Consider the following 18,242-nt stretch of genomic DNA (forward strand, 5'->3'; position numbering starts at 1 on the left):
TGAGCATCTATGACAGACAGGTGGTTGGTGAGGCTCCATTGGCCCTGAGCATCTATGACAGACAGGTGGTTGGTGAGGCTCCATTGGCCCTGAGCATCTATGACAGACAGGTGGTTGGTGAGGCTCCATTGGCCCTGAGCATCTATGACAGACAGGTGGTTGGTGAGGCTCCATTGGCCCTGAGCATCTATGACAGACAGGTGGTTGGTGAGGCTCCATTGGCCCTGAGGGTCTATGACAGACAGGTGGTTGGTGAGGCTCCATTGGCTCTGAGGGTCTATTGACAGACAGGTGGTTGGTGAGGCTCCATTGGCCCTGATGGTCTATGACAGACAGGTGGTTGGTGAGGCTCCATTGGCCCTGATGGTCTATGACAGACAGGTGGTTGGTGAGGCTCCATTGGCCCTGAGGGTCTATGACAGACAGGTGGTTGGTGAGGCTCCATTGGCCCTGATGGTCTATGACAGACAGGTGGTTGGTGAGGCTCCATTGGCCCTGATGGTCTATGACAGACAGGTGGTTGGTGAGGCTCCATTGGCCCTGATGGTCTATGACAGACAGGTGGTTGGTGAGGCTCCCATTGGCCCTGAGGGTCTATGACAGACAGGTGGTTGGTGAGGCTCCATTGGCCCTGATGGTCTATGACAGACAGGTGGTTGGTGAGGCTCCATTTGGCCCTGATGGTCTATGACAGACAGGTGGTTGGTGAGGCTCCATTGGCCCTGAGCATCTATGACAGACAGGTGGTTGGTGAGGCTCCATTGGCCCTGATGGTCTATGACAGACAGGTGGTTGGTGAGGCTCCATTTGGCCCTGATGGTCTATGACAGACAGGTGGTTGGTGAGGCTCCATTGGCCCTGATGGTCTATGACAGACAGGTGGTTGGTGAGGCTCCATTGGCCCTGAGGGTCTATTGACAGACAGGTGGTTGGTGAGGCTCCATTGGCCCTGATGGTCTATGACAGACAGGTGGTTGGTGAGGCTCCATTTGGCCCTGATGGTCTATGACAGACAGGTGGTTGGTGAGGCTCCATTGGCCCTGAGCATCTATGACAGACAGGTGGTTGGTGAGGCTCCATTGGCCCTGAGGGTCTATGACAGACAGGTGGTTGGTGAGGCTCCATTGGCCCTGATGGTCTATGACAGACAGGTGGTTGGTGAGGCTCCATTGGCCCTGATGGTCTATGACAGACAGGTGGTTGGTGAGGCTCTATTGGCCCTGATGGTCTATGACAGACAGGTGGTTGGTGAGGCTCCATTGGCCCTGATGGTCTATGACAGACAGGTGGTTGGTGAGGCTCCATTGGCCCTGATGGTCTATGACAGACAGGTGGTTGGTGAGGCTCCATTGGCCCTGATGGTCTATGACAGACAGGTGGTTGGTGAGGCTCCATTGGCCCTGAGGGTCTATGACAGACAGGTGGTTGGTGAGGCTCCATTGGCCCTGATGGTCTATGACAGACAGGTGGTTGGTCAGTCATGACCTCTGACCCTTCCTTCTCCTGTGTGGCAGACAGACCGTGTGTCTGCTTGAGTTTAGCTGTGCTCTTTGTGGGACCTTCTGGAATCGATGAAGACTATAGGTTACCAAAGAGCTCACCTCGCCTCACCTCCTGTTTTTGAGGGGCGCTAGCCCCTCCTATATACAGCTTTTCGTCTCAACACGTGTCACATTTGCCATTGACAATGAAAGGACAATTTGGGCTCAATTGTCGTCACGGCTAAACCCGTATTTATTCCTAAACTAATTTAGCCTTTTTTTTTTTTTCAACTATTTTGCAAAACATTTTTGAATAGTTAAAATGGCCAGTCTCACAACGTGTCGATGTTGATTGGCTAGTTGAACTATTCAAAAAGGTTTTTCAAAATACCAAAAAAAGCCAAAGAAGTTTAGGGATAAGGGGTTTAGCGGTGATGAAAATGGAGCCCTTTACGTCGTACGTGTTGCAAATCGGCTTTTTGTGGCAACTTAAACATTAAATACATTGAATATTTTCTTTTAACATTGTAGAGAGAGAGAGAGAGAGAGAGAGAGATGGGGGGGGGAGTTGCACCACTCAGTTCACACGGGTGTGATTTATCTACAAGCTCACAACACACTTGTAGATCGGCTATTTTAGCTGTGTGACACACCATCGTACAACAGAATGAGGTGTGTGTGGTAACTATCCTACTCTATCATCCAATCACTATCCTAGGTCAGTGGACCCCCTAAATGGCACTCATTAGCCCACGTACCCCCCCATTAGAAAATATATGCCAAGGATTAAGGACCCCCATATCAGAAGATCTTTACAGCTCAAAATTCAGGTCAAACCCCCAGGTTTGACCTACGGGGGTACGGCCTACGACCTACGGGGGTACGGCCTACGGCTACGGCCCCCCATTTAATGGCATTTCTATCTCTGCGACCCCCAATTTATATTGTAAAATGTTAATTTAACTCAAGAGTGTACAAATGGAACCAATTTGGTTCCATTTGTACACTCTGAGTTACAGACCCATAAGGGTTCCAAACTTATCATTTTGCTGGGGACCCCCTGGAGCTCCCTCAAGGACCCCTGGGGGTCCCCGGACCCCACTTTGGGAACCAGTGTTCTTAGAAGGAGCTACCGGGATAGTATAGGGATCAACCTGCAGATGGATATAATTGCTTTTCACTCAACAAGTGTACTATATCCACTCCAATCCAGCGCTCCACTGAGCCCTTGTTGCTGTACTAATTAAAAGCAGGTTCGGGTCATGGGAGTGTGGGGCTTGAGTGCCCCCGCTGAAAAGTGTCTGGTGTGATGGTCATTACACCTGAGTGAGTGAGTGGGGGGAGGCACTGCTAAGCTTGTCAAGAGAGGGAGGCGGAACAGCTAAAGACAGCAGATGGACAACAAAAGAATGGACGGTGGTCTCTTGCTCTCTCTCTCTCTCTCTCTCTCTCTCTCTCTCTCTCCCTTTCATAGCAGCGCTGTGGCGTCTCCTCTCCTCCTCCTGGAGTTGGGGAGGGGACTCTCTGGAACACGCCACCCCTCTCTCTCTCTCTCAGTCTCACAAAGGCTTTTTTTCAGGACAGGCAGGAGAAGAGGTGGTATCTCATCCGAGGCTCCGTCATTCCTCCATTCATTCTTAATTCTGCAGAGGCAACATCTGCACCTTTTTTAGGCGCCACTGTCGATCTCTCACACAGTCACCCCCCCCCCTAATGTCAGCCCTAAGAGGAACTCTTATTCATGTTTGTAGTTTTGTTGCCTTTTGTTAACTCTTATTGCCTGCCCCGTTCTTCTACAAAGCAGGCAATTGCCCCTCATCGACGTAAATCCCACTAATCTTACATTGAACCACTGGTTGCTTGTTTGGGTACAACTAATTACATTATATTTATTCATTATACCAATTCAAATTGTTGCTTACAGCCATTGGCCTTTCTTTTTTTTTAACACTAGCATGACTGAAGTAAAATCAGACAGAAGTAGCATGTGCTTAACCTATTTTGACCCGAGATCAGATAAAAAAAAAAGTCTTCTACATCCTGACAGTTTTCTGAAAAAGCTATGTTTCTATGTCAGTGGTTCCTTGATTGGGCGAGTGGCGCGCTACGAGCTTGTAGATCTGCTATTTTTCAATAGCTAAAGCAGAACTTAATGCTAACACCAAAAGGGGTTCCCTTGTTTCAAAATGTTCAAAATGTTTCAGATGTCAAAACATGTCTGAGCTGATGGAATGGTGATGAATGATGATGGTCATGGAAGGGAGAACCTTCTGAAAGCTTCATGGGCTCAAAGATAATCAACTTCAAAATCTAAAAATAAAACGGTCAAAATGACATGCTAAATGGCCATGCAGGCCATCAGTCATGCAAATGTAATGTAATGTTCCTAACTTCCTAGACACCGGGGCAACGCCGGGCCACATTCAGAGCGCGTGGCTTCTCCAGACAGTCCAAACGAAGTACAGCACCAACACCTGGTCGTGTTTTCAAGGTAGCAGTGTGTTGTTTTTGTCGACTAAAACGAAAAGACGACTACCTTTTTTCACTGACGAAAACTAAATGGAAACTAAATGAAAACTGAGCTACAGTATGATGACTTAAGAGTAAGAATAAATGTATTGACAATTTCGTCAACAGATAAACTAAAATGTTAGGAAGGGACTAGTGGACAAGAGATCCAGTATGAGTCATTTTACACTTGGTTGCATGCTGAAAATAGCAGATCTACAAGCTCACAACGCGTCGCGCTGCGACGCGTTGTGAGCTTGTAGATCGGCTGTTTTCAGCAAGTGTAAAATCAGTCATTACGACGGCATCACGGCCCGCCAAAATACATTTTAAGCGACTAAATCAACTGTAGATTTAGTAGACTAAAATCTTATGACATTTAGTCGACTAAAACTAGACTCACTAAGAACACTTAAGACTTTCCAGGTGACTAAAAGAGATTTTTTTGACACTAGTCCATGACTATTCCATTAGAGAATATTAACATTACGTTTTACATGCAGGGCCAATCTCTCCATGACCATTTATAACACAGAGTTTCCTCCTGACTTTAGAATTGGTTCACGTGGCTCCCTTGCTTAATTCCGTCTGTTAGGTTATGTTAGGTTGTACAGGAGGAGGAGACCAGCTGATCCTAAATCCAGGGAAATTGAAGAGCACATGGTGGGAATTTAAAAGACTGCCATTTGTATCTGGCAGTGGGGGCGGGGCAGATGATTGTTTTAACCGCCCGCACCTGTCAGGTTCATATTTTGCAACGACGTGTGTCACGGTTATTAGACTTTAACCCATTCTGGGCGGGAACCCCTTTTGATGTTAGCATTGTGTTATGCTTTATAGCTATTGAAAAATTGCAGATCTACAAGCTCATATCATCGCGACGAGCTTGTAGATCTGCTATTTTTGAAAAACCCGTGAAAATGTGGCACAAATCTTTGTTCTTTCAGACTGAACGTTTTTAACTCAAATCTTTGCTTCTGGGGGCTCCTTGGTGGAACAACATATTTTCAGACGGGGGTCGGCGCAAACTCAGATAATTCCGCCGGTCCTTGACATGAAAAAGGTTGAGCACCGCTGACCATCAGAAAACTGTCATGATTTAGAAGACATTTTGTAGAATCTGATCTCAGGTCTAAAGGTTAAGTTGAATTTTGAGCAGGCAAAGCCAGAGGGACCACATTCATTTCAACCCCATACCTGAAAGTTGTTTGTGTGCAGATGTCCTATATTCAATAGCTTGTCCTTAGCTTCTCTCTCTCTCTCTCTCTCTCTCTCTCTCTCTCTCTCTCCCTCTCCCCATAGACTAATCTCTCTGTCGTAATCCATGTCGGCCTGGGATTCTCTCGGGTCTCCTGAGGGCCACCCCCCCCCCCCCCCCCAAACAAGTGTCCCTAGTAACGAGGGGAACCCCTCCATCTGTGTGTGTGTGTGTGTGTGTGTGTGTGTGCGCGCTCCAAACAGGTTGTGCCAGAATGCCATCTGATGTGGTGTGATGTGTAGATTGTTGAAAAGACTGTCCACATCTTCATTTATAAACGTTTGTAGTGTAACCCCATACCTGAAAGTTGTTTGTGTGCAGATGTTCTATATTCAATTTGGACATTGGACATCCTCATCCTGTTGTGCAATTGGTGGGGGGGAGGGGGGGAGAACTATGAGGCAATGCATCCCAGTCCCCTTACAGTACAGTCCCTAGTAAGTACAGTCCCCTTACAGTACAGGTCCCTAGTAAGTACAGTCCCCTTACAGTACAGGTCCCTAGTAAGTACAGTAAGGTGACGGTAATATTTGTAATATTATGTTGCTTTCCTTAAGGGCTACACACACCGTCTGCGAACCGTCTCAAAACAGCCGCCTCCGTTATTTTCAATGAACCTATCGCACACCGGCGGCGTCCGACGCGCGTTCACGCCTCGCCTGACGCTCCGATACGCCACCGTTCTATTTTCCAGGCCTGTGCCGCGTCGCTGCGCTGCGCACCCGCTGTGTGATGGGCGTTACACTACATATCAACCTCTGTGTGATGGGCTTTATACTACATATCACCCTCTGTGTGATGGGCGTTACACTACATATCACCCTCTGTGTGATGGGCTTTACACTACATATCACCCTCTGTGTGATGGGCTTTACACTACATATCACCCTCTGTGTGATGGGCTTTATACTACATATCACCCTCTGTGTGTGATGGGCTTTACACTACATATCACCCTCTGTGTGATGGGCTTTATACTACATATCACCCTGTGTGTGATGGGCGTTACACTACATATCACCCTCTGTGTGATGGGCTTTACACTACATATCACCCTCTGTGTGATGGGCTTTATACTACATATCACCCTGTGTGTGATGGGCGTTACACTACATATCACCCTCTGTGTGATGGGCTTTACACTACATATCACCCTCTGTGTGATGGGCTTTATACTACATATCACCCTGTGTGTGATGGGCGTTACACTACATATCACCCTCTGTGTGATGGGCTTTACACTACATATCACCCTGTGTGTGATGGGCGTTACACTACATATCACCCTGTGTGTGATGGGCGTTACACTACATATCACCCTGTGTGTGATGGGCGTTACACTACATATCACCCTCTGTGTGATGGGCTTTACACTACATATCACCCTGTGTGTGATGGGCGTTACACTACATATCACCCTCTGTGTGATGGGCTTTACACTACATATCACCCTGTGTGTGATGGGCGTTACACTACATATCACCCTGTGTGTGATGGGCGTTACACTACATATCACCCTGTGTGTGATGGGCGTTACACTACATATCACCCTCTGTGTGATGGGCTTTACACTACATATCACCCTGTGTGTGATGGGCTTTATACTACATATCACCCTCTGTGTGATGGGCTTTATACTACATATCACCCTGTGTGTGATGGGCGTTATACTACATATCACCCTGTGTGTGATGGGCTTTATACTACATATCACCCTCTGTGTGATGGGCTTTATACTACATATCACCCTCTGTGTGATGGGCTTTATACTACATATCACCCTCTGTGTGATGGGCTTTATACTACATATCACCCTCTGTGTGATGGGCTTTACACTACATATCACCCTCTGTGTGTGATGGGCTTTACACTACATATCACCCTCTGTGTGTGATGGGCGTTACACTACATATCACCCTCTGTGTGATGGGCTTTATACTACATATCACCCTGTGTGTGATGGGCTTTACACTACATATCACCCTGTGTGTGATGGGCTTTATACTACATATCACCCTCTGTGTGATGGGCTTTATACTACATATCACCCTGTGTGTGATGGGCTTTACACTACATATCACCCTCTGTGTGTGATGGGCGTTACACTACATATCACCCTCTGTGTGATGGGCTTTATACTACATATCACCCTCTGTGTGATGGGCTTTACACTACATATCACCCTCTGTGTGTGATGGGCTTTACACTACATATCACCCTCTGTGTGTGATGGGCTTTATACTACATATCACCCTCTGTGTGATGGGCTTTATACTACATATCACCCTCTGTGTGTGATGGGCTTTACACTACATATCACCCTGTGTGTGATGGGCGTTACACTACATATCACCCTCTGTGTGTGATGGGCTTTATACTACATATCACCCTCTGTGTGATGGGCGTTACACTACATATCACCCTGTGTGTGATGGGCTTTACACTACATATCACCCTCTGTGTGATGGGCTTTACACTACATATCACCCTGTGTGTGATGGGCTTTATACTACATATCACCCTCTGTGTGATGGGCGTTACACTACATATCACCCTGTGTGTGATGGGCTTTACACTACATATCACCCTCTGTGTGATGGGCGTTACACTACATATCACCCTGTGTGTGATGGGCTTTACACTACATATCACCCTCTGTGTGATGGGCTTTATACTACATATCACCCTCTGTGTGTGATGGGCTTTACACTACATATCACCCTGTGTGTGATGGGCTTTACACTACATATCACCCTCTGTGTGATGGGCGTTACACTACATATCACCCTCTGTGTGATGGGCTTTATACTACATATCACCCTGTGTGTGATGGGCTTTATACTACATATCACCCTGTGTGTGATGGGCTTTACACTACATATCACCCTGTGTGTGATGGGCGTTACACTACATATCACCCTGTGTGTGATGGGCTTTATACTACATATCACCCTGTGTGTGATGGGCGTTACACTACATATCACCCTCTGTGTGATGGGCTTTATACTACATATCACCCTCTGTGTGATGGGCTTTACACTACATATCACCCTCTGTGTGATGGGCGTTACACTACATATCACCCTCTGTGTGATGGGCGTTACACTACATATCACCCTCTGTGTGATGGGCTTTATACTACATATCACCCTCTGTGTGATGGGCTTTATACTACATATCACCCTCTGTGTGATGGGCTTTACACTACATATCACCCTCTGTGTGATGGGCTTTACACTACATATCACCCTGTGTGTGATGGGCTTTACACTACATATCGGGGACGTGCAGACTGCAGAGAGGCAGGTGCTGAAATCCCGTAAGAGGGCACTTTTGGACAAAAAAAATAGGAGATCTACAAGCTCACAACGTGTCGCGCTGCGACACATTGAGAGCTTGTAGATCAGCTATTTTCGGGGCAGCAAGCCAGCACTGTTTAGCGAGTGGAGAAGATGTCTCTTGTCATTGCACATCTGGCATTAGGAATTTAGGACTATGCCATGTCTATTCAATATCTTCCAACAGATGGTGCCCACTCCCTAGTGGACATATCCTTCCCAATTACCTTTTAGATTACTAGAGCAGTGCCCGTTGAGCACTGGCCTACTTGGAACGATGCAAGTTGGAAATGCATTGCACCCAAGTTATTTATGTCTGGGTCCCTTTTTTATGCCCATATATGGAGTTCTTTGTCAAGGCATGCCCAAATATGGAGTCTATGCAGATGTCAGAACAGCTCCAGCTCCATATATGGAGATCTAGGGGTGATCAGGTGTGATCAATTGGCTAATTTGGGCCCTGTCCAGAGCCCGGGAAGAGGCTCTTGTGGTGTTTTCGAGACAACGGTGTATCTCGCCGACTGACGAGGTCGGGCCCCCTGAGGTGGTGTGGAACGCGTGTGTCAAGTTGGTGGCGGCGAACGGTTTTCGAGTTATGTGGATTTCAGACGTACAGTGTACGTACACACGCACACACACACACACAGTCACGCACACACACACAGAGAGACGTGGTGCATTTACATTTAGGATATAAAATGTGCTAGGACAACACAAGCTACATCCAACATGATCCTATAAGCATGATCTTATGCATATGCAGAATTAATTAGCTGTCGGGGAGTTTGCTTGACTTGGTTAAGCTATCTATCATCTATCGCAGCCTCAGGATTACTGTACTTACTTACTGCGAAGGTCCGTCTCTACTCTCTAGAGGTGCCTCTCCTCCCAGAATGTCCTGTCAGAAGATAATTCTACACAGGCATTTTGCTTGCTTGTGAGTATTCACACTGCAAATATGCAAAGCTACAAAGCTTTGGTGTCTTCAGTTTGGTCTCCTGCCTCTGCCATTGATCTCAAAGCTTTGGTGTCTTCTGTTCGGTCTCCTACCTTTTGGTACGCTATATACTCAACTGAAACATTATGCACCAACCAACCAAGAAAAGAGAAATGTGCCTGTTTCCACAAATCTACGCCATATTTGGCGGACATTTGACCTACTTTCTCCTTTCATTGTCCATGGGACATTGTCCATGGGACATTGTCCCTGGGACATTGTCCATGGGACATTCATGGGACATTGTCCATGGGGCATTGTCCATGGGACATTCATGGGACATTGTCCATTGGACATTGTCCATGGTACATTGACCATGGACATTGTCAATGGGACATTGTCCATGGGACATTGTCCATGGGACATTCATGGGACATTGTCCATGGGACATTGTCCATGGGACATTGTCCATGGACATTGTCCATGGGACATTGTCCATGGGACATTGTCCATGGTGTCCATGGTACATTGTCCATGGTACATTGTCCATGGGACATTGTCTATGGGACATTGTCCATGGGACATTGTCCATGTGGGACATTGTCCATGGTGTCCATGGGACATTGTCCATGGTACATTGTCCATGGTACATTGTCCATGGGACATTGTCCATGGGACATTGTCTATGGGACATTGTCCATGGGACATTGTTGTCCATGGGACATTGTCCATGGGACATTGTCCATGTGGGACATTGTCCATGGGACATTGTCCATGGGACATTGTCCATGTGGGACATTGTCCATGGGACATTGTCCATGGGACATTGTCCATGTGGGACATTGTCCATGTGGGACATTGTCCATGGGACAGTGTCCATGGGACATTGTCTATGGGACATTGTCTATGGGACAGTGTATATGGGACATTGTCCATGGGACATTGTCCATGGGACATTCTTGTCTAAGTGTGATTTTTGGACACGGAATCAACTGGACTACCCAGACTACCTGATTGGCTCACCTCACCGGAAACTTCTCGTGACATCACAACACCTGATTGGTCAAGATTCACGTGACATCACAATAGTCTATATAAGAAGATGGAATGTGACAAACAGTACTCACTGCAAGTTATTATCGTATTCAGAATAATACCCACTTTATCAAACTGCTCCAGTCAGCATTAATTAGCCAAGCATTTAAGGTGATCAATTCTTGCACAGTGAGTTCAACGTCACATTTCCCCCCCACCTCTCACAGCAGTCGGCAGAAAATCCAGAAAGGTCTTTGTACCGGAATACAGGAAGAACCGGACGATTCCATTTAGGTCTGAGGTGGTGCTAACCGTGCGAGTGATGCTGCGCTGGACGAGGCATCTGAAAGGAGCGCCGCAGAGTGCTGCCCATGCAGCCGTGACGGCAGGGGAGCGTGTGTTCTGCTTTGCAGGAAGTTATGGGGAAGGAACGATGGATGTGCACGTCTTGGAAGTCAAAGACAACGAGTCTTTGGACAACCTGACATGGAAATTATTAGAAGTGACCGGCGACGCCCCCTCCAATCGCATCAATCACACAGCTGTGCTTATAGGTAGTCAAATCTACCTCTGGGGAGGAAGAGGAATAACATCAACATGCACACGTAAGTTCAATGAACTTCATGCCTTTGATATTGATGCACTTAAATGGTCCAAGCCTAAGACTTCTGGGGCTGTTCCAGAGGCCATGGGGGGCCATTCAGCGTGTGTCTTGAAGGGTGTCATGTATTTATATGGAACGCACGTCATGTTTGTAAAGGATCATGGCAACTTATCCTGTAAGATGTACAAGTTGGACACCGCCACATGGATCTGGTCTGTAGTTGACACCAGAGGAAAATTTAAGCCACCAATTTCAGATTTTCACTCTGCCACTATCATTGGGACAAAGATGTATGTATTCGGGGGAAAACCGCACCCGGAGGCCAATTTGAACTTTGACGATGATACCCCTTACTCGTCGAAACCATATACTAAGGAGTATTGTAATGCGTACAATGTCATCAGAGTGTTTGACACAGAGACGGACTGCTGGCTTCTTCCAGAAGGTCAGCAAGAGTACCGGTTTTCTTCACTGCGTCATCTAAAAGATCAGCCGAAGTACCAGTCCTCTTCATCGCTTCTTCCAAAAGGACGCCAAAGACATTCAGCCTTTGCCTACAATGGAGAACTCTACATATTTGGTGGATGCACGGTGCCGTGGAATTTATTCGATGACTTGTGGAAGTTCAACCCGGAGAGCTCCTCCTGGACGACGCTCCAGCCCAAGGGGAAACGCCCGTCCCACAGATATGGGATGTACTGTTTCATGCTGGGAGATCACCATATCCTCTTCTGTGGAGGAAAGGAAAAAGCGAACCACCATGGACTAGATGAGATGTGGATCTTAGATTTAAGCCCTCGCTTAGAGACACTGTGTGAGCTAGAGGTCCAACAGCATGGTCTACAGAAGGAACTACCAGGGTTCAGCAGGAAACTTCGCCTGTATTAGACAAATGTCGCTCCTGAGATCACAGCATGGCGTCTGATTTCCACAAGTGATCTCCACAGATGGGCATGTTAAGTCTGAATACTCTCCTGCCCATATATGGTCATGTTAAGTCTGACAACTCTCCTGCCCATATATGGTCAAATATGCTCACATTCTGGGACAATTACGGGTCACCCTCGCCCAACCGAGCCACCTGTCCACCTGACGGGCCCACCAGCAGGAAGGACGACGGCGAATGGGACATTGTCCATGGGACATTGTCCATGGTGTCCATGGGACATTGTCCATGGGACATTGTTGTCCATGGGACATTGTTGTCCATGGGACATTGTCCATGGGACATTGTCCATGGGACATTCTTGTCTAAGTGTGATTTTTGGACACGGAATCAACTGGACTACCCAGACTACCTGATTGGCTCACCTCACCGGAAACTTCTCGTGACATCACAACACCTGATTGGTCAAGATTCACGTGACATCACAATAGTCTATATAAGAAGATGGAATGTGCCAAACAGTACTCACTGCAAGTTATTATCGTATTCGGAATAATACCCACTTTATCAAACTGCTCCAGTCAGCATTAATTAGCCAAGCATTTAAGGTGAGCAATTCTTGCACAGTGAGTTCAACGTCACGTTTCCCCCCCACCTCTCACAGCGGTCGGCAGAAAATCCAGAAAGATCTTTGTACCGGAATACAGGAAGAACCGGACGATTCCATTTAGGTCTGAGGTGGTGCTAACCGTGCGAGTGATGCTGCGCTGGACGAGGCATCTGAAAGGAGCGCCGCAGAGTGCTGACCATGCAGCCGTGACGGCAGGGGAGCGTGTGTTCTGCTTTGCAGGAAGTTGTGAGGAAGGAACGATGGATGTTCACGTCTTGGAAGTCAAAGACAACGAGTCTTTGGACAACCTGACATGGAAATTATTAGAAGTGACCGGCGACGCCCCCTCCAATCGCATCAATCACACAGCTGTGCTTATAGGTAGTAAAATCTACCTCTGGGGAGGAAGAGGAATATCATGCTCACGTGAGTTCAATGAACTTCATGCCTTTGATATTGATGCACTTAAATGGTCCAAGCCTAAGACTTCTGGGCCTGCTCCAGAGGCCATGGGGGGCCATTCAGCGTGTGTCTTGAAGGGTGTCATGTATTTATATGGAACGCACGTCATGTTTGTAAAGGATCATGGCAACTTATCCTGTAAGATGTACAAGTTGGACACCGCCACATGGATCTGGTCTGTAGTTGACACCAGAGGAAAATTTAAGCCACCAATTTCAGATTTTCACTCTGCCACTATCATTGGGACAAAGATGTATGTATTCGGGGGAAAACCGCACTCGGAGGCCAATTTGAACTTTGACGATGATACCCGTTACTCGTCTAAACCATATTCTAACGAGTATTGTAAAGCGTACAATGTCATCAGAGTGTTTGACACAGAGACGGACTGCTGGCTTCTTCCAGAAGGGCAGAAGTACCGGTTTTCTTCACTGCGTCATCTAAAAGATCAGCCGAAGTACCATTCCTCTTCATCGCTTCTTCCAAAAGGACGCGAAACACATTCAGCCTTTGCCTACAATGGAGAACTCTACATATTTGGCGGATGCACGGTGCCGTCGAATTTATTCGATGACTTGTGGAAGTTCAACCCGGAGAGCTCCTCCTGGACGACGCTCGAGCCCAAGGGGAAACGCCCGTCCCACAGATATGGGATGTGCTGTTTCATGCTGGGAGATCACCATATCCTCTTCTGTGGAGGAAAGGAAAAAGGGAACCACCATGGACTAGATGAGATGTGGATCTTAGATTTAAGCCCTCGCTTAGAGACACTGTGTGAGCTAGAGGTCCAACAGCATGGTCTAGAGAAGGAACTACCAGGGTTCAGCAGGAAACTGCGCCTGTATTAGACAAATGTCGCTCCTGAGATCACAGCATGGCGTCTGATTTCCACAAGTGATCTCCACAGATGGGCATGTTAAGTCTGAATACTCTCCTGCCCATATATGGTCATGTTAAGTCTGACAACTCTCCTGCCCATATATGGTCAAATATGCTCACATTCTGGGACAATTACGGGTCACCCTCGCCCAACCGAGCCACCTGTCCACCTGACGGGCCCACCAGCAGGAAGGACGACGGCGAATGGGACATTGTCTATGGGACATTGTCCATGGGACATTGTCCATGGTGTCCATGGGACATTGTCCATGGGACATTGTTGTCCATGGGACATTGTCCATGGGACATTGTTGTCCATGGGACATTGTCCATGGTGTCCATGGGACATTGTCCATGGGACATTGTCCATGGTGTCCATGGGACATTGTCCATGGGACATTGTCCATGGGACATTCTTGTCTAAGTGTGATTTTTGGACACGGAATCAACTGGACTACCCAGACTACCTGAGGCTCACCTCACCGGAAACTTCTCGTGACATCACAACACCTGATTGGTCAAGATTCACGTGACATCACAATAGTCTATATAAGAAGATGGAATGTGCCAAACAGTACTCACTGCAAGTTATTATCGTATTCGGAATAATACCCACTTTATCAAACTGCTCCAGTCAGCATTAATTAGCCAAGCATTTAAGGTGAGCAATTCTTGCACAGTGAGTTCAACGTCACGTTTCCCCCCCACCTCTCACAGCAGTCGGCAGAAAATCCAGAAAGATCTTTGTACCGGAATACAGGAAGAACTGGACGATTCCATTTAGGTCTGAGGTGGTGCTAACCGTGCGAGTGATGCTGCGCTGGACGAGGCGTCTGAAAGGAGCGCCGCAGAGTGCTGACCATGCAGCCGTGACGGCAGGGGAGCGTGTGTTCTGCTTTGCAGGAAGTTGTGAGGAAGGAACGATGGATGTTCACGTCTTGGAAGTCAAAGACAACGAGTCTTTGGACAACCTGACATGGAAATTATTAGAAGTGACCGGCGACGCCCCCTCCAATCGCATCAATCACACAGCTGTGCTTATAGGTAGTAAAATCTACCTCTGGGGAGGAAGAGGAATATCATGCTCACGTGAGTTCAATGAACTTCATGCCTTTGATATTGATGCACTTAAATGGTCCAAGCCTAAGACTTCTGGGGCTGTTCCAGAGGCCATGGGGGGCCATTCAGCGTGTGTCTTGAAGGGTGTCATGTATTTATATGGAACGCACGTCATGTTTTTACATGATCATGGCAACTTATCCTGTAAGATGTACAAGTTGGACACCGCCACATGGATCTGGTCTGTAGTTGACACCAGAGGAAAATGTAAGCCACCAATTTCAGATTTTCACTCTGCCACTATCATTGGGACAAAGATGTATGTATTTGGGGGAGAACCGCACCCGGAGGCCAATTTGAACTTTGACGATGATACCCCTTACTCGTCGAATGATGATGACGATGATGCCTTAAAGGAACCATATACTAACGAGTATTGTAATGAGTACAATGTCATCAGAGTGTTTGACACAGAGACGGACTGCTGGCTTCTTCCAGAAGATCAGCAGAAGTACCAGTTTTCTTCACCGCGTCTTCTAAAAGATCAGCCGAAGTACCAGTCCTCTTCATCGCTTCTTCCAAAAGGACGCCAAAGACATTCAGCCTTTGCCTACAATGGAGAACTCTACATATTTGGCGGATGCACGGCGCCGTGGAATTTATTCGATGACTTGTGGAAGTTCAACCCGGAGAGCTCCTCCTGGACGACGCTCGAGCCCAAGGGGAAACGCCCGTCCCACAGATATGGGATGTACAGTTTCATGCTGGGAGATCACCATATCCTCTTCTGTGGAGGACAGGAAAAAGGGAAGAACCATGAACTAGATGAGATGTGGATCTTAGATTTAAGCCCTCGCTTAGAGACACTGTGTGAGCTAGAGGTCCAACAGCATGGTCTACAGAAGGAACTACCATGGCTCAGCGGGAAACTGCGCCTGTATTAGACAAATGTCGCTCCTGAGATGCATGGCATGACATCACAGCATGGCGTCTGATTTCCACAAGTGATCTCCACAGATGGGCATGTTAAGTCTGAATACTCTCCTGCCCATATATGGTCATGTTAAGTCTGACAACTCTCCTGCCCATATATGGTCAAATATGCTCACATTCTGGGACAATTACGGGTCACCCTCGCCCAACCGAGCCACCTGTCCACCTGACGGGCCCACCAGCAGGAAGGACGACGGCGAATGGGACATTGTCTATGGGACATTGTCCATGGGACATTGTCCATGGTGTCCATGGGACATTGTCCATGGGACATTGTTGTCCATGGGACATTGTCCATGGGACATTGTTGTCCATGGGACATTGTCCATGGTGTCCATGGGACATTGTCCATGGGACATTGTCCATGGTGTCCATGGGACATTGTCCATGGGACATTGTCCATGGGACATTCTTGTCTAAGTGTGATTTTTGGACACGGAATCAACTGGACTACCCAGACTACCTGAGGCTCACCTCACCGGAAACTTCTCGTGACATCACAACACCTGATTGGTCAAGATTCACGTGACATCACAATAGTCTATATAAGAAGATGGAATGTGCCAAACAGTACTCACTGCAAGTTATTATCGTATTCGGAATAATACCCACTTTATCAAACTGCTCCAGTCAGCATTAATTAGCCAAGCATTTAAGGTGAGCAATTCTTGCACAGTGAGTTCAACGTCACGTTTCCCCCCCACCTCTCACAGCAGTCGGCAGAAAATCCAGAAAGATCTTTGTACCGGAATACAGGAAGAACTGGACGATTCCATTTAGGTCTGAGGTGGTGCTAACCGTGCGAGTGATGCTGCGCTGGACGAGGCGTCTGAAAGGAGCGCCGCAGAGTGCTGACCATGCAGCCGTGACGGCAGGGGAGCGTGTGTTCTGCTTTGCAGGAAGTTGTGAGGAAGGAACGATGGATGTTCACGTCTTGGAAGTCAAAGACAACGAGTCTTTGGACAACCTGACATGGAAATTATTAGAAGTGACCGGCGACGCCCCCTCCAATCGCATCAATCACACAGCTGTGCTTATAGGTAGTAAAATCTACCTCTGGGGAGGAAGAGGAATATCATGCTCACGTGAGTTCAATGAACTTCATGCCTTTGATATTGATGCACTTAAATGGTCCAAGCCTAAGACTTCTGGGGCTGTTCCAGAGGCCATGGGGGGCCATTCAGCGTGTGTCTTGAAGGGTGTCATGTATTTATATGGAACGCACGTCATGTTTTTACATGATCATGGCAACTTATCCTGTAAGATGTACAAGTTGGACACCGCCACATGGATCTGGTCTGTAGTTGACACCAGAGGAAAATGTAAGCCACCAATTTCAGATTTTCACTCTGCCACTATCATTGGGACAAAGATGTATGTATTCGGGGGAGAACCGCACCCGGAGGCCAATTTGAACTTTGACGATGATACCCCTTACTCGTCGAATGATGATGACGATGATGCCTTAAAGGAACCATATACTAACGAGTATTGTAATGAGTACAATGTCATCAGAGTGTTTGACACAGAGACGGACTGCTGGCTTCTTCCAGAAGATCAGCAGAAGTACCAGTTTTCTTCACCGCGTCTTCTAAAAGATCAGCCGAAGTACCAGTCCTCTTCATCGCTTCTTCCAAAAGGACGCCAAAGACATTCAGCCTTTGCCTACAATGGAGAACTCTACATATTTGGCGGATGCACGGCGCCGTGGAATTTATTCGATGACTTGTGGAAGTTCAACCCGGAGAGCTCCTCCTGGACGACGCTCGAGCCCAAGGGGAAACGCCCGTCCCACAGATATGGGATGTACAGTTTCATGCTGGGAGATCACCATATCCTCTTCTGTGGAGGACAGGAAAAAGGGAAGAACCATGAACTAGATGAGATGTGGATCTTAGATTTAAGCCCTCGCTTAGAGACACTGTGTGAGCTAGAGGTCCAACAGCATGGTCTACAGAAGGAACTACCATGGCTCAGCGGGAAACTGCGCCTGTATTAGACAAATGTCGCTCCTGAGATGCATGGCATGACATCACAGCATGGCGTCTGATTTCCACAAGTGATCTCCACAGATGGGCATGTTAAGTCTGAATACTCTCCTGCCCATATATGGTCATGTTAAGTCTGACAACTCTCCTGCCCATATATGGTCAAATATGCTCACATTCTGGGACAATTACGGGTCACCCTCG

General features: G+C 47.4%; 1 protein-coding gene across 1 annotated transcript in view; it reads left to right on the forward strand.

The window, feature by feature from the left end:
* The window catches only part of nudt14 (nudix (nucleoside diphosphate linked moiety X)-type motif 14), a gene marked incomplete at its 3' end in the record, with an annotated part of 48,978 nt that overhangs the window by 8,247 nt on the left and 22,489 nt on the right, over positions 1-18,242 (forward strand). The window lies entirely within an intron of this gene.

This window comes from Protomyctophum parallelum (assembly GCF_964188405.1).
Source record: "Protomyctophum parallelum genome assembly, chromosome: 19".
NCBI classification, from domain to species: Eukaryota; Metazoa; Chordata; class Actinopteri; order Myctophiformes; family Myctophidae; genus Protomyctophum; species Protomyctophum parallelum.